The sequence below is a fragment of the Egretta garzetta genome, unplaced genomic scaffold (assembly GCF_000687185.1).
Source record: "Egretta garzetta isolate BGI_Z169 unplaced genomic scaffold, ASM68718v1 scaffold42, whole genome shotgun sequence".
Classification (NCBI taxonomy): Eukaryota; Metazoa; Chordata; class Aves; order Pelecaniformes; family Ardeidae; genus Egretta; species Egretta garzetta.
This window is the reverse complement of record NW_009258782.1, coordinates 286,600-311,275: the sequence shown is the minus strand read 5'-3', so window position 1 is coordinate 311,275 and position 24,676 is coordinate 286,600. Positions and strand designations below refer to the sequence as shown.

The 24,676-nt window shown below is 48.2% G+C and overlaps 1 protein-coding gene and 1 long non-coding RNA gene across 3 annotated transcripts in view; both read right to left on the bottom strand.

Moving 5' to 3' along the window:
* The window catches only part of RHBDF1 (rhomboid 5 homolog 1), a 47,147-nt gene extending 40,343 nt beyond the window's left edge, over nt 1-6,804 (bottom strand). The window contains exons 1-3 of the mRNA XM_009649429.2: nt 6,697-6,804; nt 4,923-5,496; nt 1,566-3,390 (exon numbers count right to left, since the gene is read on the bottom strand). The gene's annotated coding sequence lies outside the window, so the exon portion shown is untranslated. The remainder of the gene's footprint in view (nt 1-1,565; nt 3,391-4,922; nt 5,497-6,696) is intronic.
* A 10,475-nt stretch (nt 6,805-17,279) lies between these two features.
* Nucleotides 17,280-24,676, bottom strand: part of LOC118451735 — an 18,401-nt gene continuing 11,004 nt past the window's right edge. For both annotated transcript variants that reach the window (XR_004841283.1, XR_004841282.1), the window contains one exon: nt 17,280-17,817. This is a non-coding gene — a long non-coding RNA (uncharacterized LOC118451735). The remainder of the gene's footprint in view (nt 17,818-24,676) is intronic.

Sequence of the window (24,676 nt, the reverse complement as noted above, 5' to 3'; positions counted from 1 at the left end):
CAGAAGAGGTTTCAGTTGAATATGAGGAAAAACTTCTTGACTGTGAGGGTGCCCGAGCCCTGGCCCAGGCTGCCCAGGGGGCTGTGGAGTCTCCTTCTCTGGAGATATTCAAAGCCCACCTGGATGCTGTCCTGTGCCCCCTGCTCTGGGTGAGCCTGGTTGAGCAGGGGGGTTGGACCGGGTGATCTCCCGAGGTCCCTTCCAACCCTTGCCATTCTGGGATTCTGTGACACCGTTTGACTCCAGGTCCCGCTAGCCCGGGGGGCCCCCCGCCGCAGCACCCGGCTCTGGCAGCAGCTATGCCCGGGGGGAGCTGGGGTGATCCCCGTGTGGGGAGCCCCAGGGCCGGGAGTCGCTCTCGGCACCTCTGGCAGGCACACTCGGCACAGGGGGCTGCCAGGCCTTCCCTGGCCCCGCTGCCACCCATGGGGAGCCCTCACCTCTGGGCCTCTCGCAGCGGTTGCGTGCGCTGCCCTCACACAGAACAGCTTGGCTGCTCCCCGTCACCTCACTCCTGCTGTTTCACTTCACCTTTATCTGCTCCTTGCCTCATTCCCCCCCGCCCTCAGTCCTGTGTTTCCCATCAAGTTCTTCGCACCTCCTCTTCCAGCCATGTGGTTAGCGTGTCATCCCTTCCCCAAACTATTCCTTTCCCGCCAGCTTAAACATTTCCCCCTTCTGGACTGGGATCCTCCCATCTCGATTGCTCAGCCATCCTCGCCTTTGTCCTGGGATTGTTGCTGAAGATTTCTCCATCCGTCCTCTCTGGAGCATCAGTCAGCATGTATTGCTCACGCAGAGGTTTGCTAGAGCCCCAGCAAGGCCTGCAGCATGCATATCCCTCTTCAGGGGGTCCCCAACCCACAGCTTTTTATATTAGTAATAACGGGAGGGGGGCGTATTCCTCACCATCTTACTGCATCTTCCCCGCCGACCCGCGCGCAAGAGCGATCGAGACGAGCGGGAGAGCCGCCATCACGGGGGCCGGCGCTCCCTGCGAAGGGTGAGCTCATCGGTACCGCACCCACCCACCCCTGCGCGTGCCCACGCACGGCAACGGCAGTCATGCTTCGAAGGCAGCCCCCCAGAGAGCCCTGCTAACTACATTGCGTCTCGTTAGCTAACGAACAAACACAGATCGGCCCCAGCTAGTCCTGGCTGAGGTGGAGACCAAATTGCACGCAGAACACTGACCGGCCGCACAGCTCCGTCAACCTTAACAGGCACAAATTATTTTCAGATGTTTCTACCACATAAACAAGGAAAAGAAGCGTCCAGCAACGTAAGAGAGCAGAGATGAACTCGCAGGCCCTTCAAGCATCTCCCAGGAGGAACGCTCTGGAGCCGGCGTGTGACTCTCACCCACCCCTGCTGTTTCTTAGGCTCCTGCCAACAGTATGTGCATTTTGCAAGAAAACCAAAGCTCTTTCACCGAAACGTGATTTCTCACTCCTATATAACACTCTTGCAGACTGCTAACCCCATCCCACAAGCTCTCGTTCCCCCAGTACTTCCCTGCCCAGACTCTCCCCCCAGGGTCTATGGGGTGGGATCTTTTTACGTACCTGCAGGCATCTGCACTTAATCAGATCAAGTCTACCCTCATGGTCAAGAGCACGCTCTCCTTGCTCCCGTCGCCACCCAGGGTATTTCTTCTTCAGTGTACTGCGTCCCATCAGCCTAAAATACATGGGCTAGGGTGACCTAAGGCCAGCTTCCAACCACTGCTCTCTCAAGCACGAGCTGGTGCACGGCAGCAGTTTGGTGTTGAGGGGACATTTTCAGGCTGTGAAAGGGGGGAGTAGAGCCAAGTGTCACCCACCAGCCCTGGCCCTGAGCAGGTCATCCAGCCCAACAGCCTTGTTTGTTTTCTCCCTCATGAATGCTTGCAAGGAGCACTTCTGTTTGAAATGTGGCCTCCGAGGATCAGCTGAAGGACAGCTCTCTTCTGGTGCTTGTTATTTTTAACGTGAACATGTGATTACACGAATTTGCTTCGTTCTTCTCTGCTGGAAACAGGAATTTCATCCCTTCTGCTCGAAACCCATGAGAAACTGTGATCTTGCCACAAGACATGGTTAAGACCCAGGGAAATAAATAGATATCCATCAGCGTGTGAAGTGTGGCACTTTTACTGCTGCAGCTCACTTAAAACTGCTCCTTCAAAGCCAGGCAAGCTGCAGACCTGCCCGCTTATAGCCAGGCACCAGAGGGTCTGCACCGGCCAGGAGTGGTGCAGAAGTACCCGTGGGTACTTCACAGTACCTCATCTTCATCAGCACCTCACGGTTCTGCCTCCTGCATGGGTGTTTGTATGCAATGCTCCTTGGAGCACTGATCCTGCGTCATCAAGTATTAAATTGGGCTGTACTGGTATATTGATTATCCATCCAAGTAGGCAAATGGTGGTGTTGGCGTGTGCTTATGGCCACCGCTGGACACGTGGCACCGGGGAGCTGTGCAGTGCTCTGAGCCAGCGCAGCCCCTTTTCCCGTACCTTCTTACAGCCTGCGTGCGTTGCCTATCAGCTATGTGAGGACAGCTGGGACACACCAGGAGCACAGAGGTCTATTTTTACCTGGATCATCAGTTATCTAGGCAGGTGATTTGATTTTGACCTGCTTTGTTCAGGATTTAGGCCAAGGAAGCATCCCAGTATCCGGCAAGCACAGCAGAGAGCATCATATTTTGCAGCCTTTGCAGGGAAAGCAGAGCTTCCCTTGCCTTCTGGAAATACACAGGCTTTGCAGTGCCTCCTGTGCTGACATGAAGCAGCGGCACAGCCCTGGCAGCTGTCCTAGCAAACAGGGAAGAGGTCCAGAAAGGCCTGGGATTTCTTCTGGGGAGGATTACTAACACAGAAACCCAAGCGAAGTCCCACGGAGTTTCAAATGCAGGTGGCCTGGCCAGGAGCCAGAGAGGGAACTGTCAGGAGCGAGAGGATGGGGATTCCCCTTGAGGACTGCATTTCCAGGGAGGATCGGAGATCACCTGCGTCCCCTCATCGGGGGATAAACCAGGTTCCTGGGTACCACTAGCAGGTCAGGTTTTCATCGCCAGCCCTGTGTTCAGGGGGGATCCCATGGACAGGAGAACTGGGGTTGGTACTGTAGGATCTGTTCACCAGGGCTGCTACAGAAATAGTCTCCTCTTCGTCCTTGCTAACCCTGCAGCTCCTGCGTGTGCAGCTGCCATTGCTGCTTTCTGCTCCAGCCTCGAGCCAGGAGGAGCAGCGCTGGCTGGCTCTGAGCACCCAGCTCCAGCAGTGCCCTTTCTCCCGCGCCGTGGGTGCTAATGGCTCATCGATCTGGAGTGTCTGGCGCAAAATGCTTGGGAGTACAGATGCCTCCTCTCCAGATTGGATGCCAAGTTGCAAATGGTGCTGCTGACCTGCAAAAAAAAAATACTGACACTTTTTAGAGTGCAAATGAAATACCTTTTGCTTTCAAAAAAAAAAAAAAAGAAAATACTTTAACAAGCAGCTATGTTGCAACTTGAATTTCTTATAATCCAGTCAATTTACATTAAGTTCAAAAACCTAACGCTGGGCAGAAACTCTTTTGAAGCCTCTGTCACCCTCAGGCACCAGCAGACATTGCAGAGAATATTAGTTCTACCCTGAAAAAAAAAAATCCTGCCATTTTTAAGAGTGAAAATAAAATACTTTTTGTTTTAAAAAAAAAAAAAAGAAAATACTTTAACAAGCAGCTATGTTGCAACTTGAATTTCTTATAATCCAGTCAATTTACATTAAGTTCAAAAACCTAACGCTGGGCAGAAACTCTTTTGAAGCCTCTGTCACCCTCAGGCACCAGCAGACATTGCAGAGAATATTTTGCGGGATCACACAGTGGCAAGGAGGGACACAGAGGTGACTCTCGCCTGGCAATTTCGTGCACCCAGCGAGTCGCTGGATGTGCTGCGGGCTGCAGGTCCGCAGGGCTGCACACAGAGCAGGGCCAGGGTGTTAAGACTTAAAGCCCAGGGAAGAGGCCCAAAAATAAAACCAAGCCCCATCATCCTAGTCCATAGCTTATCCAGCCGGATGGATAATTCTGGATTCAGGATGGATAATTTACTTCACAGGCGTGCTCAGCAAGTCCATGTGGGACTGGGGGCCAAACCCAGGAGACAAAGCGGGAAAGGAGCCAAAACGCTGAGGATCTGGGAGGGCGGTGGTGCCCCAGACCACTCGCAGCCACAGGAGCTGCTGCCCAGCAGAGCACGAGGAAATCACATCAAAACTCAACCCCTTCATTTTCTGCCCAGATTAATTGCAATCGATCATTTCTAGCTCTGGCTGCAGGGAACGTGTGTGTTTGCAGTGGCAGGAGGAGGCAGAGGAGTGGAAATAACATAAAACTAGCATTTCATGGCCAGCCCTTACAGAAATATTTATTTTAAACTGTATTTCACCCAGAAAATCCATTTGGATCAAAATGGCAATTTTCGTTTTGGTCAACCTGTTGGGGAAATTGGCAAAAAAAAAAAAAAAAGGAAAAAAAGTATGTGTAAAGGTAGCTGTTATTTCCAAAATACTTAGCAAATGTCACTTAGCAAAATAGCTGCCTTCTCCCCGTTTACTCCAACAAAAAAAGGCTCTTTAAACATATATATCTATAACATACACATATATGTATGTTTCATATGGAAGGAATAAAAATGTCATGGGAGAAGTAAGATGAAACCCCCAAAATATCTGTTATGTAGCCTGAAAGACTCTTACCATTTTCCAATCCACTGTTGGCAAGAGATGAAATAATATTGCTTCAGAATTTCAAAACTAGATAGATTTATTTCCAAGAGGCACAGGAGGACTCTTATAAAAGAGGCAAATATGGAGCGTCATCACCAAGCGTGTGATCAAACCTTGCTAGCAGAATGCAGGCACGGAAGAGGCTGAATTCAATTGCACAAATTACCTTTCAGTTGGTGAACCGTAATTCCAGGGCTCCTGAGTTTTGAACGGTGACTTTCCTTTAAATGTCCAACTTCTGCTAATGGGGAATGGATGCCAGAAGGGAAAGACGAGCCGCGAGGAGTGTGAGCTCTGTGGCCAGCAGTTGGATGTCATGGTGGCGTTTGGGGTCCTTGCTTGCCTCCCCGCCAGGGCTCGTTAGCAGCCGCTGGTGTCACGCTTGCTTCCAGTAACTCAACATGAGTTAGTTACTCATGTTGATGGAGAAGAGGTGCACGAGAGGTAGGAACACAGCACGTCAGCCTGACAGATGCCAAAGAATCCCATCCCCAAAGCACTGCGAGAAATGAGATCAGGTGGACAAGCAAGGTTTGGTAGCCTGCAGCCAGTAACTGCATCCCTCCAGGCTAACCCAGGTGGCTTCTAACCTGCAGCTGGGGACAAGCCTTGAAGGGGAACGTTCAAAATTGACAATAATGAGTGACCTTGTTCAGTTCAGAAATGGGAGCGTGATGGAAAGGAGCTCAAGCCAGCATTAGCCACAATGAAGTTCAGCATCTCATAAGTTCCCATATTAACTGAAAGAGAATAAAAAGATTTCCAGTTCAGTTACTCATAAATGAACTGAAAGAGTTCATAAAGAGCCAAAGAATTTTCATTGGCCTGTCAGAAATAAACGAAATTTTTGGAGAAAGAGCAGAGATATGCTATCTTGCTATCTTGATGTAAAAATATGAGCTCAGTAATCAGAGAAAAAATTAATTCAGTTACTGACAACAACCTTGTAAAGAACTTGCTCGGCTAAAATAACAGGGCTTTGTGTAAATCCAGTAAATCTTTAAACAAATCTTTAAGAACAGTTTTGGCATAGGCAAGTAGGAGACAAAGTAAGAGGCTGAAATTTCAAAGTAAAATCCACTCTCCCTGTTTCAGTAACATAGATCTGCTCTCCAGCAACAAATAATATAACCACGTCAACGTCTAGCAAGAAATACTGTAGTTAGTTAGACTTAAAGAACTATAATATTTAATGTAAAAACTATTCCAAACAATCTAATTTCATGCATTCTGGTCTAAACTTTATTGGTCCTCCTGTGCTGCCCAGTCAATGGGAAAAGGTATGGCTGGAACAGTGGCTCCTCTTCCTGGTCTGTCACTGCTTTGCTGGTTTGGTCCTTCTGCGCTAGTCCTGATTTTTCAGATTGAAACAAGAGCCGAGGAAGAGGAGGGGGTTACCAGCTTCCAAAGGTTTTATGAGCTCTGTCTCTGGCATGTCTATAGTGTGGCATTGCCATTGAGTTTTGAAGACCTCCAAGGACGGAGGTCCCTCCACCTCTCTGGGTTCTGTCCCAGGGCTGCGCCACTTTCTTGGGGAAGAGCCCCGTCTTTGTGTGCAGCCAGTTTCCAATGTCACTGCTGTGGCCTCCTGCCCTCGCAGGGTCCCTGTAACCCCTGTGGGCTGTGCAAGGTGCATATTGATCCCCTCCACCTCCTCCTCCAGGGTGAGCAAAGCCGCTCTCTCAACCTCTTCTCCCCAACCCCAGCCATCCCAGTGGTCCTTCACCAGCCGCTCCCTTCTACTGAGAATCCAAAACTGGACACCACAATACACGTGCACTGAAACACTGGTGCTATGCAAACAGGAACAGAAGGATTATTTGTAATTAAACCCCATCAACACTGAGCCTACAAACATCTGTCAAAGCTCCCTATCATATAAAGACTCTTCATTTTCCAGCAGGTTTTTTGGTGCAGGAACTAAAGAAGCCACCGCTGACCTTAAATGAAGAAGCGCTGGTGGAGCTGTCTCTGTCTTTCCAGACCTTCTGCAGGACATGGTTAAAAGAAGAAGCTGCCAGCAAAGTTTTTAACCAATGTTCTTGTTTATGCTTATCATCAGATGCCAAACCAGGGGAAGACAAGAAAGGAATGATAATTCTTAAACCCAAGAAGAAAGCAACTGTTAATCTTGACTCCCACCCAAGACCCCTGCATGTATTACATTTTATTACAAGCATTTAATACAAAAAGGCTACACTTGGAGCAAATGATCCCAGTGGAGCAATACGGTTTAGCGCTAGCCAACCTACAAATATCTGCCTTGCTTGTTTTTCATTTTTCCTGGCACGTGAAGCATTTTGAAATCATCTGGAGCTTCCTACTGCTTCAGGACTTGTGAGGTCCCAAAGACAGCCATTCAAATACCTCCTAAGTCAGTCTTTGGAGAAGTTTTGGGTATACGCATGACCACGTTGTCCTCTCAGAGCCTCAGCTAAGGCAGGCGGTCTGCCCCAGAGACCTCTTCCCTCTTTCACTGGACGTGACAATTGCGCCAGTGAATATGGTCAAAGCTTCAACTAGACAGAAAGCAGAAGGCCAGCTTCCCGAAGGATTTGATAAAACAGAGCGTGTCTTCATTCCAGATTGTTACAAAGCCCCTGGGTTTCAAGTTGTCCACAAAGGAAAGATCTGTACAAAATATCTAAGCCTTTCCAGAAAAAAAAAAAAACAAGCCCGCAAGTGTTTGGACACAGTCCATTTTTAATGTAACGTACAGAAACTTCTCAAAAACTGGGTGGGGAATTGTTTCAGGCAAGGGCAAAACCTTCCAATCTGCTCGCTTCCAATACCCCTCCGAGCCCTGTGGAGGAGACGGACAGATGTTTTGCTGGAGTGCCAGCGAAATCACCACCCAGTGTGCGTGATCATTCGGGCAAGGGCAGATCTGGAGCTCCACTGCCCCAGTCCGATTCCTTCTGGGGCAGACGGGCTGCAGCAAGAGGGACCAGCTGGACAGGCCCGTTACTGCGCCGTGCAGCGTCCCTGGAGTGGGATCTTCCCTGCACTCCAACATCCACGGTTTGGATCGCAGCCCTCAATGCCAGCAAGAGAAAGAAGCTGCTCACTGTCTCATTCCTATTCTCCCCTGAATAAAGCCTCGCAGGAAAGGGAAGGGATCATTTAATTTCTTAAAGGGCAGCTGACTCCCCTCTAAATGGCCACATTCTTGTCCCGCTCGCAGAGTGCGGCTGCTGCCAAACTTGGTCACAAAGGCGTATTCACGTCTTTTTCCTTCCTACACATTCAGGAGTTGAAAGCCAGTTTGGTACAAACTCCCCAAAATGACTTATTCAGCAGCTGCTCGCCAGCCGTGAGGAGCCCCTGCTCCTCCAGCAGTCCCCAAACCTGGCAGTGTATCAACCATTACTGATGGGGCTCGGCTTGGGCAAAGACCCCATCACCAGCCTGGCCTTTTCACCTCTGCTTTTGGTTTCATCACCAAATTTGCTTTTTCTCGAGGTCGATGGTCCCTGGGACGTGTTCCAGCTGTAATGAGGATCTTTTCCCCAGTAAATAATTCCTGCTCTCTCCCAGGGAATGGAGCAAATACTCTGCCTCAAGCTACTGAGCACTGAGGACAGCAAGCTCCTACCCTTGGCAACAGCCATGGAAGTGATTACCTCCCCTGGGATCAAGAGACTCGATGTCTTGTCTAAAAACCTACAGGAAGACATTGGGGGAACAGGCACAAAGGTGCCCTTCAGCTCATAGGTTCATTTATAGCAGGGAAATCAGGCAAAATGGACAAACTTTGCACAAAGTCTCTGCTGAACACAATGCCACCTTCATACCAGCACCTGCAGGTCCTTCCTGGTACATTCTCAGCTCCATCACGCTTTGGGGAAGCGTAGGAAAGACCAGGGCATGGGACTGTCCAGGTGCTTGTCAGATGTGAGCTGAGCTCCCAGGAGCAGTTTGGGGTGGCAGGGTGTCCCTGCTGGGGACATCTTGGGTTTACCAAGGAGAAGAGACCCCTGGGTCTGTGCAAGCTCACGGAAAAAGCAGCGTCTGCTGTGAGCGGGTCAGCGGTGGCTCCTGGTTGCAGGGGAAGGTGACCAGGATGTTTTCTCAAGGCCGGCCTTTGGTTATGTGGTTTCTTCCCCATCTGTGGCTTCAGTGTGACTGCCAGCAGTGTGGTTTCTCCTCTCAGCCTTCTACATGGCCTTTTGCTGGAAAATGCCCATGCAGTGTCCACAATCCCTGAGGCCACGCTTGCTGCTCAGCTCACAGGGAGGAACCAAGAAGATCTGCATGTCCATGATGTGTCCAGTAAAACAACTTGCCTTCCCAAGAGCATGCCACAACCTACGGGGAAGGATCCCTGTGTGAATGCATATAAGCATATTTCTTCCACAGTGCCACCATCATTTCAACCCACGTGTTATAACTGAGTGAGCTGGGTCCTCATGGCCTTTCCCCCCAGGCTGATGGCACAAGGCAGCAGGGTTTCACTCCAGAGGCCCTATGTTCTCTCATGGTTACGCACGCCACACTGGTAGGCTCAGATTGTCCTCAACTGGAATTATTTAATCAGCAACGTGCTGATATGCTGACCACCAAAGCTGCCTAATGACTGCCTGATGATCATTTGTGGCAGGTCAGTGGTAAATGAGCTCAGATGTGGTTTCCTGGCAGCAAGGGGACCCTTTCTCTTCACTGAGAGTTCGCTCTTTCAGCTGTGGCTATTTGTACATGAACTAAAGTGTTCACACATGACCCTAGCTGCAGGCCATAAACATCTCCTTACAGCAGCAGCGATGGCGGCAGAGGAGCCTGGGGCTGCGGCCGCCTGCGCTGGGTTCCCCGCACTGGCCACGGGAGTGGGACAGCCGCCCAGCCGCACGCCTGCGTCATGCTCTGCCACAGTGTGGTCCTGAGACGAGGGTCAGAAATGCCTCTGGAAGGAGCAGCAAGCCCTGCCAAGGGTGGATTAGGGCAGGAATGTGGAAGGATTTCATGGCTCAGATACCAGAGGCAAAGGACCAGTCACTGTAGGCAGGGAGCTGATGCACATCGGTGCCCACATCTCCAGCTGCCCCTGGGAGAGAGGAGCCATCTCGGCCTTGTTAGGTTGGAAAGTGTGGATCCCTCCTTTCTGGAAACGGGCCTATCCTCATCATCATCCTTTCATTCCATGTGGTTGCCATGGACAACATGAATGTTTTCGTGCCACCACTGAGTTGAAGTTTGCAGTTAGCTGCAGCTGGAGTTGACTAGCAAAGGTGACTCTATATCTTGCTTGGCAGATCCACAGTGTAATGCTCCAGGTCCCAGGTCTGCACACATCCTTTGGGTTCACTGCATCAGCCCCACTGGCATCCAACTGGTGGCATGGCTGGGACCTGTGGGAGGGATCCCAGGCTACCGGAGCAGAACTCCTTGACCAGACACATCTCCAGCATAAGTCAGCTCTTCAGCCTGGGTGCTGAGCTGAGATTCACCTTCAGCAGCTTATGCACTGATCATATATGACCCACTGGCTCGTATACAGGCTGTGCTATGTGCAGGGACCGCTGGTACTGATTCTAAATGGGTATTTCCAGGGAAAAATGCCCTTGACAATGTAAATTCTCAGCAATCCCCAGAAGGATCAAACCCAAATGTTTAAATCTCTCCAGAAGAAGCGTTTGAAGGACAGGAGGGTGCCAGCACAGCGCTGGGCATACCGGGGACCAGGGAAGACAGACAGACCGCGGCATCCAGTGCTGCTGACTTAGACCCAGCGACCACAAAGGTTAATACAAATTTATTGCACATCATCACACCGAAGGAGCCAGCACGGTAGGTGAGTGGTGTTGCAAGTGAGGCCAGTTTTCCATGGTATGTGCTGTATTCTTACAGCCACTGATTCAGCTAAAAGGATGTTCCACCCTGGGGCTGGGCAATTACAAATTTAGCAGTGAGAGTTATACGTCCATAAATATCTTTGTGGTAACCTTTCTCATTGCATCTGGGAAGAGCCCAAACAGGAAATCTCAGGTAGAAATGGGAAACAAAACCTCATAATTTGAGTCATCAATCATATGGTGAAGTTAGGAGTTAGCCTGAGTACAAAGGAGCTCGTCTCTGGCAGGGCTTCTAGAAATAGAAGCAGCAATTTCTTCTGGTTTCCTGGAAATCTTGTATTTGAGCTTGCTCTTAATTTTCCTGCTGGAATAGGAATAAAATCTGGCCTACTTTTGAGCAAAAGAGTCACTGGGATCAGACTCCCAAAATAGGCCTGGGCATAGATGCTTCCTTGGTGTCCGCTGAAGCCGGTTGGTTGATGCAATGCTTCTCCAGAAGCATTTCAAACAAAGAGGTTTTGTAACCAAATAAAATTTTCTGCCTTGTTGTTTAGAGCCACAGAGTCCATCTTAATATTGAAAGACGGTTGTGTTTTCTGTCCAGAGCTTGAGTTTGTCATAAATTTTAAAAAAGCATGACCCTGGTAACCAAACCGATAAGGAGCCACCGCTCAAAGTGAAGTCAGACTCTGAAATCAGCCCTCACAAATGGTTGTTTTTCTGGCCTCTTGAAAATAACTCTTTTCAGATGTGCGATTGGGAATTTGCCAGGCTGCTCCAGATATTCCCCCAGAGGTCCAGATGGTACCAGAAGACATGGAAAATAAGATATGTCATTCTTAAATAAGATTATTGACACTCTGCCTTGCTGTGAAGCGCTCCCATTGTATTAGTGTGGTTTGGGTGTGTGACCCTAGGTCTACCGTCCTTTGCAAACAGAGGTTGTTGTGCTAGGCGGGAGGGACCCATGCGGGGCTGCATGTGTCCATGGGGTTGAACACAGCCAGGTCCCCAAGAAGTCCAGTCTCACTGGAGGAGATAAAAAGCATCTTCTAAACCAGCACCACGATTTTCTTTAGCTGATTTTCTGTTAGTTCTAACACTGTTAGAATGAAAATCCAATCAGCCCCGGAGCAAACAGCGAGCCCCTGCCCCAGCCTCTCAGCAGGGCAATCCTGAGGGCTGCCCTGTGAACAGAAACGCTTGAAATCTGCCGTCTGCTTTGGGTGAGGAATTCCAGAGAACCGGGTTTGGAAAAAGTTGGCATTCGGTTTCACAATGAGGACCAGATTTTCAAGAATTCCTACTGAAAGGAAATTCCAACACATTTGGAAACTAATTTTGGAAAACAGAAATATTTCCATCCGTTTGGGGGAGGGAGGCAATACGTGTCCCACACAGAGCACTCTCCCCAGCACGGCTCTGAGCACAGGGGGTTCACGATGTGCCTGGAGGACAGGGGGTCCTGGCCAGCCAAGGACACCTCCCAGTGCCCTGGGGACCACACAGATGAGATGTCCCATTAGCCCCAGGACAGCTTCCCAGTGGCTTGGTAGCATCCACATCACGTTTTTGTTTGTCTATCTCAGTTCAGTCATGGAACAAAAAAATGAAACAAGACCAAGCCTTGGAGACTCCCCAGGCTCTCCATCTTCTCCAACAAAAAGTTCCTGGAGCCCTCCAGGACACAGACTGAGAGTTTAGCAGGACTTTGGGAGCCACACATGGAGCAGAGGGCCGCCCAGCAGCACCAGCATCACCATCAGCCCATCCAGACCTCTTAAGACTTCATCACCTGTAACCGAGCTCCCCGGAGCACAGCGCTGTTTGGGCAGCGTGGGAAGGCCTGAACCACTCTCTAGCTGCTGGAGCGGCAGAGCCAAGGGCCTGACTCATCTCCCTCTGTGGGATGGAGCAGGGATGGTGGGTAGCCTAAAGGCCACTGCAAGCCCTCATTCCCCATACCCCACTGCAGACCCCAGGAATGCTCCATGGGATAATGATAGCCACATGGAATCTGACTGCCCGCCGGACTGCTGCCTGCTGCTGCTTGCAAAACACTATTTCTGGCACCATTGCCAGCCTAAACCCCAAACCATAATGCTACAGCCAGAGTCTGCCCAATTCCCAGAAATTCCGGCGATGGATGAGGCAGGGGATTTTTCTCACGCACCCACAGAATAACTTAGGAAAGGAAAAGCTAAATACAAATGCAGAAACTATTGGTGGCGGTCACCTAAGCCCTACCTAAGCGTCCAGCCCACAGAAGCTGCTGTCTCCTGAGATGTGAAATGCTCTCAGGGATTTTCTCAGGAGCTTTCTCCTGGCCTCTCTGATCACAGCCTCTCCCCAGCTGAGGGAGGTCTAGGTTGACCCATGTTGGCGGAGAAGGATCTGTCACTGAGCTGAAATGTGCCTGCCATGTTGCAAGGAGAACAACTCATTGTGAAATTGAGGAATCTGAGTTTCTCCAGGGATTATTCTAGTTAGACACTGGCTATTTTTACCCCATATCATATGTTGGAAATACAACTTTAAAACCACAATGGAGCAGCCAAGTTAAATACTGTAATAACCTTGAAAATAGGGTTAGTGAATTTAGTGGCTAACAACAACATTTCCAGCAATAATGATAAACCAGAGGGACTAACTGCCATGCTTCTTGGCACAAGATGAATACCAGGAGAGTCAGAGATGGATCTGCAGCCCTTGACAGAAGCTCATGGCTATCTGAGTCCATCAGCAGCAGCACTGTCATAGCCACTGCGAATGATGGGTGGCTGAAGTCGCTCACATAAACACTGTCAAATCCTAGAAACAAATTACATTTACAACAGCTTCTATACTCATGGATATCACTACAGCAGGTCTCATAAATTTTCCAGCAAACCAGTGATTATGGCTAATGGGAAGGAGGCCAGTGGCTTACTGCCCAGAGTAGCTTGGGAATCCTGGGCTCCCTCACAACTCATGCTGGGATCAAGAAGGAGCAGCGCCAAGTCCTGCCTGACCACGGTCCCGCAGTGCCACGATGCTGAGCAGCTCGACAAGCCCGAGAGAGACGTGGGTCTGCAAGCATCCAACATCGGTGGGCTTGATCCAGGTTTATTTTTCCTGGGCCACGTAGCAGGACCCTGTACCAAGACCCTGCGGCCTGAGCTATGTCCTCACACTCAGAAGCTGAGGTTTGGCAAAAGCTCTGGGGAAAAAAATCCCTTCTTGTTCCCAAAATATCACAAGTCTTCTGGAGTGGGCTAGTCTGGCAGACCTCCAATTACGTGAGCACAGGTTTGGAAGGATCGGGGTTAAACTTGGCTCCAACTGTTCCCAGAGTTTAGAGCCTATTTTACAGCCGTAAAATTCCTGCTCAGTTTAGAACCTGTGTGCTGTCTCCCAAGGTCTGTACAATGCCCTCCACCCTGCCCCTTTTCACGTGGGGGCCTGGTCCTCCCCGGGGGGCACAGAGATGCTCTCTCCCTGCAGTCAGCTGAGCGATGACACCGTGCATCCAGTTTGTCATGTTAGACCAATTTTCTGGACAGAGCAGCAGGTACATGCACATCCTGCTCCCCCAGGACCCCCCAGGACAGCTCCCTGGCACTGGGGAGCCTTCGCCCCTGGGTTTCCAGTGCTGCTTGGGCAGAAAGGCTCCTTGAGAAAGTCCCTCGGGATGCGCAGCTGCAAAAGCCCCCAACAGTCAGCTTCCAGGGTCCCATGCATTTCACCGGGGTGAAACTTGTTTCACCTTGAGCACAGCTCTCCACAGAAAACTGGGAATTTGAAAAATATTTTGTCTTGACACGTCACCCTCACCTGTACCCTCACAGGGCAACGCTCTCTTTCAAGGTGAGTGACAGGTTTTGACCTCAGGGCTGTACAAGAGGTTTGGCCTGCGGTGCACATTTTCCATACACCTCGTAGAAAATATCTGCTAGCTACCCCAAGAGCACACCTGGGAAGTCCCCAGCCTTGGCCCGCTGCGTGCACAGCTCGGAGGGGTTCTCTGACATAAGGGATTTTCCCACACAAGGACCAAGCAATTTTGACAGCACTGGGATGGTTAAAGACAAAGTTTGGAGCTTTTGGGGGGGTGGGGGGGTGTTGTTTGTTTTGCTTAGTTTCCTGTGCTCTGCAAATGCAGTCTCACTTTGGTATATTTGGAAACACCAGTCCCACAGGCACCAGCTGGGTAAAACGCTGCTCAGCAGACAGTTTCTTTAATCCCCCACGTTTTTGGCTACTGTGGCCCATTACGCCAGTGCCAGCGGCTCATTTCTTTCTCACCATGGAACCTCTCCATATCCCTGGTCTGTGGCTGCAATCCCACGTCACTGGTCCCACATCCCACTCTGCCAGTGTCCTTCCCTTTCCCCATAGCTCTGAAACCCCCTTGACCTTCTTTCCAGCAGTCCCCAAAATAGTTTGCTTTCTTTCCATTTTTAGAGGCCAGCCAGGCTTGGAACCCATTGCAGGGACAGTTTCTCCTGGCAGCAGCGATTCAGGTGCCAAAGTCAGGATGAAGCTAGACCCTGGGAGAACCTCATCGTGCCATGAGAAACGATTTGTCTCAAAGGAGACCATAGGAGCATGCTGGCATGGGAGCTCAGCTTCTCTTGTTCCTGATCACACTGAATCCCAGCTATATACATTATCCCAAAAATAGTGGGATCCGCCACGTGCATGGTCTTCTCCTGGGAAAGGGCAGACAAACAGTGCGCTGCAGGATGACAGGGCAGGACAGAGGAGTTACTCACAGAAGCATTTCCTTTCTCATGATCACTCAGTTTATCTTTGATTATAATGTTTTGGGTTTTTTTTAAACTTTAATCAGTCAGCCTGGGAAAATAGTGTGGCAGTTCTAACGGTCCAGCTAACTGCTTGTTGAAAGCATTCGTGAGGGCTCATCTAGCCCACAGAAATTGCTCCAGACAGACAGCACTGACTCCAAAAATGTATTATACATTTAATTTTGAACTCTCTTGGGAAAAAAAAAAATAAGCTCAATTCCAATAGGAACTGACTCGCAATGAATTTAGTGATGCCCTGTGAGGTGTGTAAATAGCGTGGGTAAATAACACCTTAGCTATTTGGCTGTAGGTCACTGTAGCAAACAGATCAAGCTGTTGTCCTTCCCCTACAAACCTGTCATCATGCACACCACCCCAGCTGGCAAATCCTCTGCCTTTTATTTTTTTCTTCCCCAGATGTTTCAATCTCCAGTTTGAAGCTGACATCTGGAGAAGCGATGTTGCAGAAATGCAACACATCAGCAGGCCAAATATGGGATATGCTATGGGAATTAAAATGTAATGACAGAACAAAATTAATGGACTTTCAGACGCACGTCAATAAGTGATATCATGCCTGTCAATAGTTTCCTAATGCAAAAACAGATGAGAAACCTTGTTATACTGAGGGGTGCCCCAGAAGAGACGTGACATCTGGCCAGACAGAGCTCCTGAAAAAGGCCCTTTCTGAAATCTGACTCCCCCCAGTCAGTCACCATCTCTCCAGTGCCCCTCTCTGCTCGTCACTGCCGCATCCTTGCTAAGCCGCCCCAGTCCTCTCCCATCTTTTCATACTTTGGAGGCATTTCTGCCAAGACAAAAGTACATCTGAAATACCTCCTCCATGGTATTTTGGGGTTTTAGCCATCTCAAGAGATGAGACTGTAGGCAATGTGGCTTATAGAGGGGCATGGTGGATGGAGGTTTCATCTGTGGGTCTCTCAGCATCTGTCTCAGAAGCTGGACAAAAAGTGGAAAGGCAAAGGGGGTAGGAAGGCCTCCTCTCAGGGAACAGGTTCACAAAGAAAGTCTTAGAGTGGTCCCTCAGGGAACAGACAACTGTTCTTTGAGCAGTGGGCAGAAAGAGCAGATTTTCCCTGCATTCTTTGCAAGAAATCTGTACTCATCAGGCTGGTGAAAGATGAACATTTCTGCTAGAGCAGCAGTTGTCTTTTTGGTGAAACCATGAAGGAAACCGTTGCTGTTGGGATTTTTGCAGCAAAAGGCCTGCAAATTTGTGTGCTTTGAGTTGGGAAAAGCAGCAATTGTGTCTGACAGCAGCAATGGACTGCTTGGTCCTTAAGTCATAGAAAAAAAAATGACGAAAGGATTTGATGGAATGGGACCTCCAGAGGTCTCCAGTCCAACTTCCTGCTCCAAGCAGGTCTGGCTGCAAAGCCAGAGAAAGATGATCAGCACCATGCCCAGTTGAGTTTTGAAGATCTCCAGGGATGGAGGTCCCACCACCTTTCTGGGTACTGTCCCAGGGCTGCAGCACTGTCAAGGTGCACGGGAATCAGAGTTTCCCTTGTTGCTACCAGTGGCTTCCTGCTCTTATAGGGTCCTTGTAACCCCCGTGAGCAGCACAAGGTACGATTTGATCCCCCTCTGTCACCTCCTCCAAAGCCACTCTCTCAGCCACCACAGCAGCCCTTCACTGGGCTCTCCATTCTGTCCTTGTCTCTCTTGTACTGGTTGGCATACTGTCCAGAAAGGTGGACAGAAAAGTGAACCAAATATGTTGGCTGTATTAAGGCAGTTTTCAACATTGTTGTTTTTTTGTTTTTTCTCTGTAGACATGCAGAGGAATTCTCCAGCAGCTCAGACCGAAAAAGAAAACCCCAAATCCCAACCCTGGTCATTTTATTTGCACAAGGAGGAACGCAGGAATTCTGACTTACGCCAAAGTATCTTTGGTTACCCTGTATCACTACAAATTTGTTAAAAGTAGAACTGGCTAACCCACAATCCTGCTGAAGACAAAACTGCAAGTTTTAATTGACGTAACCACCACATCCCACAAAATGTAGCAAGACACGGCTCCCGCTGCACTTTCAGAAATATGTCAGCAGTGAGAAAACAGAGATAAGTAGGAAAAAGCCATCAGCTAAGCAAATGTGATAAATTTTCAGGAAATAGGAAGAAATAAATTGGGAGCTTACCTATTTTGAAAGTAATTCCTATTTTTTCAGTGAATATTTATATTGGCTCTGCATTCCTACCTTTCCAGTCAAAATTCTGTTTCTCACCATGTGACAACACATTTTAGCCTGAGGCCAAAAGGGATCCATATTCCAACTAAAGCAACATTGATGTGCACATTGTACACACACGACTTGCCTTCAGTAAGGCTGCCAGGAGAAAGGCAGGAAAGTTTCAGATCATTGCAACCAGATGTGGTGTCTATCTCGACCAGCTCCCAGAGTAGAAAGTGAAACAAGCCTCTGACAGGCAGCAATCCGCAGTAGGGGAGATGGGGTTCCTGCTTGGAAAGAGCACAGTTTACAGTCCATTATGGGAAAATATATATATATATTCTACTATGGGAATACAATCCGCTCCTGATTTCAGTTCTTGCATGTCCTCTTTAGCCACCCATGACAGCAGAAGGGCGAGCAGATGGGGCAGAACCAGATTCAGCAGCGCTAGTTAAATCTGCTGCTTCATGAGTGTCATGACCTTTGGTTAGGGTCGACAAGCTCTCAAGGACTGCTGGTTTCGGTATAAACACCCCCAAACTGTACAGGAATGACAAGAGGGGTCACCTTAGCCATTGCATTACTTGGCAGAGGTGTCTTGGATTTAATCATTTGAAAGGTGGTTGCAGAGAGGCTTGGAGGTCCTGGAAGAGCTGGAGCCCAGTCACCATCTTTGCCCAATTTCAGGAGCCATTGCTCAGCAGAGATGATTCCTTAAGCACAATTCACCTTCAAAGCCTGATAAAAAACACATAGATTTCCTAGTTAGTTTGGGAGAATTACTACCTCAAACAGAGTAAGATCCCTTAGCAAAGGGACTCCTTTTTCATTATTAAACCTATACTGGGTTTTTCCCGATATAATTTTATTGGTCAGGGTATGATCTTTTTTCTTTTTTCTTTCTTTCTTTCCCTGCCTTTTTTTTTTTTTTTTTTTTACATTCTTAAAGTAAAAGCCACAGCAAAGCTGCAAGACAGAGCTGTCTTCTCCGAAGCAGCGGGTAAGGACAGAGATGCTAAAAATGAGTGAGGACTGCAGAAAGCATTAGTGATTTACATGCAAAAGCAAACGTTACCTATACTGTACTTATGCCCCCAGACTGTTTTTTTCCCTGGGAATATCTGAGTTCCCATCTCTTCAAAAGAAGGAGTTTGTTTTCAGTGGCAGTTCTTGGAACTGGAACACTCAGTCTGATGCCAACTGAAAAATTGATATGCAGAGAGTGCACCCCGCTGCTTTCCAGTTACTTGAATTCCCGCCCCGGAGCTCAGGTTGCCTGTGTTTTTCTGGGAAATCCTGAAGCAGCAAATAATCACATCAAACCCAAGGGATTTGTTTGAAGGCAGGTTTGAGGGTTGAAGAACCCTTTTTTTTTTAGATGGGACCTCAGACAGAAACTGGAGATCCGTCATGTTTAAGTCGCTCTTTGAGCAGTGGAACAAAGCAGAGTTTCCTAGGCTCCTGTGTCCCCTTTCCCTTCATTTCCACAATAACCTGTCTCCTCTTGGCCTCATGAGGACCTCATAAGGCTGCCCGCTCCCCTGTTCCCCCCCCACCATACACCACCTACCTCCTGTGTCCCATGAACAGCCTGCGCTGGCTGCTGGTCACCTAGAACACTTCAAACAGCGTAAGGAAGTGCTGAGCACATTCTTGTTTCTTTTTGTAAGGAGAAACATGATTCCGGATCTTTCCCCTCTATCTTGAAGCAGGGTTTTTAAAACTCTACGGGACCTAAGCCTGCAGATTCAAAAGGGAAGGAAATAGATATATAGACAACTTGAGTGCATACATTTTCTTACACTGGGAAAGAAGGTTAAAAGGGAAATGTAACAGCAATTTTAGTTACAATGACTAAACCTGAAATGCAAACCCCAAAAGAGGGGTGTCCCTGCCTCTTGTTCTGGCTTGTGAGCCCTAAGATGAGCCTCTCTCTCTAATTATTCTTGTAATCGATGAAGACAAGCAAGACGGGAGTTACAAATCACTAGGAATTAACTTGCAGTGAATGCAGAGCTAATCTTTTTGTGGCCAGCACTGTTACACAGGCAGTAAAGCCTTTCTCAGATTGGGTCCTACATGCCAACAGTTCTGGTCAATGATTATCCCTTGCAAAAAGCTTGTGACATACTCCCTCCAGTCACCTGTTTACATCCCAAATGTTCTCAAGTTCTGCTATTTCAAGCTTAACTCTTGTGACCTTAGTCAATGGTATTCAATCCAAGCCTCCTTACCATATCCTGCAAGGCAAACAACTTCAGGTCAGTTTTAGTAACCAGTGCTATGTCATGCCTGTGGTCAATGACTCTAAATATGCCCACGCCCATATGTTTCCTAAATTTGGATGTCTGTGACAGCAAACAACAGGCTCTGGGTGAGCAGTCCTGTTTCACTGAAGAAGATTTGGGGCATTTTTGCTCTTTGGACATTTTCTTTCGCTTTCTGAGCGTTGCCTGGATGAATTTAGATTCATTAGAAGAGATCAGCTAAGCAGGATAAGCAAAACAAATGTGACTCCTGCAGAATGTCTCTAAGAGCTGGATGAGTCAGATAACAGATCCACCACGCAGAAGATGTCTACCTCCAACAGCGGCCAGTTGCAAAAGCTTACAGACAGTATAAAACCAGGTCAAGTATACAGTCATATTTCTCCTAAATACTCCACCAGACCCGGTGGTTTGTGGCTCAGGGACTTCCCGAGTTAGAGATGGTGTGTCTGTGTTTAATAGCTTGGACAGACTTTTCTTCCTGGTGTTTGTTCAAAAGGTTCTCGAACCCCTACAATGCTTTAGTAACCACAGTGTCCTATGGAAATAAGCTCCTCAGTCTGTGTGTGAACTGTCTCTTTGATCCTGCCACTTCCTAAGCCACTTTCTTTCATTTTCACTCTTTGTTCACCCTCTCCATGCCAAGTTTTTGACGAACCCCTAGGACAGAGTGTGACTGGGTCCCATTTAGGACATAAGCTTCTGGTCTCATTTGGAAAATGCTCTGTTATTTTCCCAGGGGAGCTAGCAATTAGGTGACCGGTCTTTATCCCAGTAGGCCCGTACAATACAAGTGTCACCTTTGCAAAGTTCCCTGTGGTGGTCACCACTATATAATGAAATGACTCCCAGCAGCTCTTCTGTATTTACAAAGGGTACAGGATTACTCCTGTAAAAACAAATTATCGCTATCAGCTCAACTGCATCCTAATTTGAACATTTTTCATCTGTTACGAGACATTGGTGCAGCTTATCTGAACTACTGCTAGCAGCTGGCGTGTTGGCATTGCACAGGATGCAGAAAAACTGTTTTTCCTCATTGTGTTACCCTGAGCTCAGCTTTGCTGATGCCCCTCTTTTGTGCCTGCTTCTGCTCTTACTGCTCTCAAAGGTGATCTGTTGTCCTGTCCAGAGAGTATGGACATGGTAGCAGCAGCACATGGAAGAGGTGTTAACCTCAACCAGTTCAGGGAGCTGGTTTAAGGACAGCCCTGCAAGTTATTGCACTGGAACAGGGGAGGGGAAACTGCTCTGAAGAAGGGAGACAAGAATAAGTGGCTGGAGGCAAAGAGCCAGTGGAAGTTCTTAAATTGGCTCTTCCCCTGCATCCAGCGCATTCTGAGCACTCTCAGCAGAGGGGCAGTACTGGAGGCGGCTAAGAGCTCTTAGGCTTGCAATGCTCTGACTCTACATAGATGCACACGTACATACATATATACACACACACAAATCCCCGGACACTCTCATGTATACTCTTTTTCTGTTCTGATTGATTTTTCAGGCATACTTGCAGTACAACTCCTCTTGATTTAGGAAATACTGAATAAACTGTCTTTAACATCTTCAGAAAAGAAACTATAGGTTTATAAAAGCTTGGCTGATGGCTCGGGGCAGCTCCATCTCATGCCTCCCACCCTCCTCCTACTTCAGCCGAGCCTTTGGTCTCCAGCTTCTCACTGTTCCTGCCCTGTGCAGCTGGGAGAGACCCCAGGCATGGCTGTCCTTCTGGCACCACCAAAACCAGTTTCACTGGGGGTACCACGTAAGCTATCAGTCCTGCAGACATAGTGGGCAGAGCCCAGCAGCCCAGCAATCTGCCCTGCTCATGTGGTTTTTGCATTTGTTTCTCTGCACCGAGCAATCTGTAAAGCCAAGCATTTCTGTCTTGTCAGAGAACAAAAATGTCCTGCATACAAAACAAGAGACTCAGTAGAATCCATTAATATGTTACTAAATAGGACTTGCCTGCCCTCTCCGGTCCAGAGCTGAGGCTGCCAGGAGGTCTGTTAATTTACCATTTTCCCATTCCATGCAGTGCACTTGCTAGGATTCTTTGCACCCTGAGCGCAAAGCGGGTTGGAATGGTATCCACCATGGATGTCACCAAATTTAGAATAAAACATACACATCTGCTTACATAACGAGTTGAATGGGCTTGGTTCACAGAACCAGACATTTGATCTGTGGCTCAGCTTGGGTGTGGGAGATACCGAAGTAGCTATGAGCACCTCTCCCTTCTAGTAGCTGGTTAGTTCTGGTACTAATTTGAGAGCTGCGCGTACCTCAAACAGACGCTGATTGGAAATAGCTCTAAATAAGACACACTGGCAGTTGAGGATAAGTAGGAAGCAGCAGCCAAGACTGGATGTCAGGCGAGGCCAGGAGTGCATGTCATAAAACCCCTGTGCTGTGTGGAGTGTTTTCATCCACGGGAATTCTTCAATAGTTGGCTCATGAAACGTTGCAGCTGTCTTGCAAAAGCTGGCAAGAGTAGCGAGGCCATGTGGAGTGGTTGGTCAATGGTCACTGGTGGGGAACTGGCTCCAGGTCTCTTTCTAACCAGACAGAGGAGGCTTTCAGCAAATACTGCTGAAGCTTGATTTGGTATCTTGCATAGAGAAAACTTGAAATTCCGTCCCTTCTGCTTTCTTCTGCCTCCATGCTGATCTGCTGTCCTCACTGTAAAAGGATGGTAAGTCAGCAGTCTGCATATCCTGGAAGCTGTAGGGAACCACTCCGCAAACACAGGTTTTGCTCCAAGAAAAGCCCAGCACACTGTATGCATGCAGCGTGCCGCAGACCCCAGGGTCTCCAAAGCCAGATTTTCTAGCCACAGATTCCAAGTCATTCCTCTCACATTTAAAAAAAAAAAAAAAAAAAAGAGTTCTTGCCCAGTAGGGAGGGAAACTTTAATCTTCCCAAACAGATCAGCTTTTATAGGAGGCTATTTTAGGTGTTGATTCTGTAACAGTGAAGTTATCGGACAAATGAAGAACACAGCATATGCTGTAGCTTGGAGCAATTCGCATTCCTCAGGTGCTAAAAGCTTTAAATACTTTCTTTGGGCATGAAATAGATCTGCTGTCAAAGAAGTCAGCATTCCTGACAATGCCTGTCCCACAGACTCCCACAGGAGAAAGTCTGCAGGGCTGAACTAGTCTGACCCCAGGAAATCCTTCCCACATCTCTCATTCTTGCTTAGTTTCTCCTTTAAATTTCAGAATTTGCTGAAAGGCCAGTTTGATGTTTGGTTATCTTCCTTTTCATGCACTTTCTTGGTCTTCCTTTCTTATATTAATACCACATTAAAGCTGGGATGTGAACCATGCAAGTCAGGAAGTCCAAGATGCTCTTTCAGAGACACTCACTCAGTCAGCGTTGTTAATGATTTTTAAAAACTTCTCTTGTTGTCTTTGCTAATATCACAAACGGCTGATTTCAGACACATTCATGCAGCCAGCAGGTAACATCTCTCCGGAGAATCCTAACTCTTGTGAGCTTATCTTTGTCCATATTGACTAAAAAATCACACAGAGATCTGCAATTAAAGTATCAATAACTTTAAGATGTATGCATGTTTCCTTCCCTTTCTTTCTTACACCGCTACAGTAGCAGTGCTATCGTGCTTCCCAACAATGATTTAAGGGCTTTTCAGTGCATTCTGGGTGTTGCTTTGGGTTCCAAAGTACATTAGCTGTTTCTTCATGGTCAGAAAGAATGAATATTGTGTAACAGACTCTGAATTTGCTCCATTCATGGTTGGTTTGGGGATTTTTTAACATCTTCTTATTAAACAGGACTAGTAAAATTTGGAAATTCTGGGTTCAATTCAGGCTTTACAGGAATGTTGAGGTTTTTATCCGGCTTCCTCACATCTGAGCTCTCCCCTGGACTGTGAGTTCCCATTTCTGCCTCCATAAGGCCATGCTTAGCCACTGTTCACCTGGCTGCACCTCCAAAGCTGTTGATGCCTCCTCAAATTTTAGTTGGCCACGCAATTTATCCTTCTTCCTTGCGAATTTATGAACGGAGTAGACACTAAATGCTCCTTCACGTGGCTGGCTCCTAGCTGGTGCTGTTCTAGCTAGTGCTAGCCTGCAATCAGTGTTTTATTATACAAATGAGAATAAATCCATTTCGAGTCTCCTTCTCTGGAGATATTCAAGGCCCGCCTGGATGAAGTCCTGTGTAGAATGCTCTAGGAGAGCCTGCTTTAGCAGGGGGGTTGGACTAGATGATCTCCCGAGGTCCCTTCCAACCCTTGCGATTCTGTGATTCTGTGATTCTGTGACTTTTCCCTCATATCCTTCGTGCAAACACTTGTTTATGAATCGGCGGCCCTAACGGCAATTCTCCAGAAAGTTTTGAGGAAAATCGTATTCTGACCCCATTTTGACCATATGCTCCATCTGGTTAAAAGCTGAAGCCAAGAATTTTTTTCTGCAGGCCAGATACTTGTTACTTGGGGAACTGAGGGAGTAATTAACACAGCTGCCTATAAAGCCAGCTTGTGAGCATTTGTATTCGTCGGAATGTATATTTACCCCTTTCTTTTTCTGACTATTATTAATATGAAACAGCAAGGAGCGCGAGCGTGGATGCCAAAAAGCAGGGAGAGTTCAAAGATGGACTACAGAGGATCTGGGGTCCAGAAAACAAGAGATCAAGCGAGCTCAGGGAAGAGGCTGTAAATCAATGTGATTGTGGGCCATCGCCATCTACAGAGTGAGGTGTCCGGTAAAATGAGGGCGTTTCAGCCCGAAAAGCCGCAGCGTAGCTCCACAGGCCCCGCTCGATCCTTAGGCCCGCCTCCCCTCACGCCGCGCCGGGCACGCCCCACAGGAGAGCTCCCGGCTTCCGCCGGGCCTCCGGGTAGGGC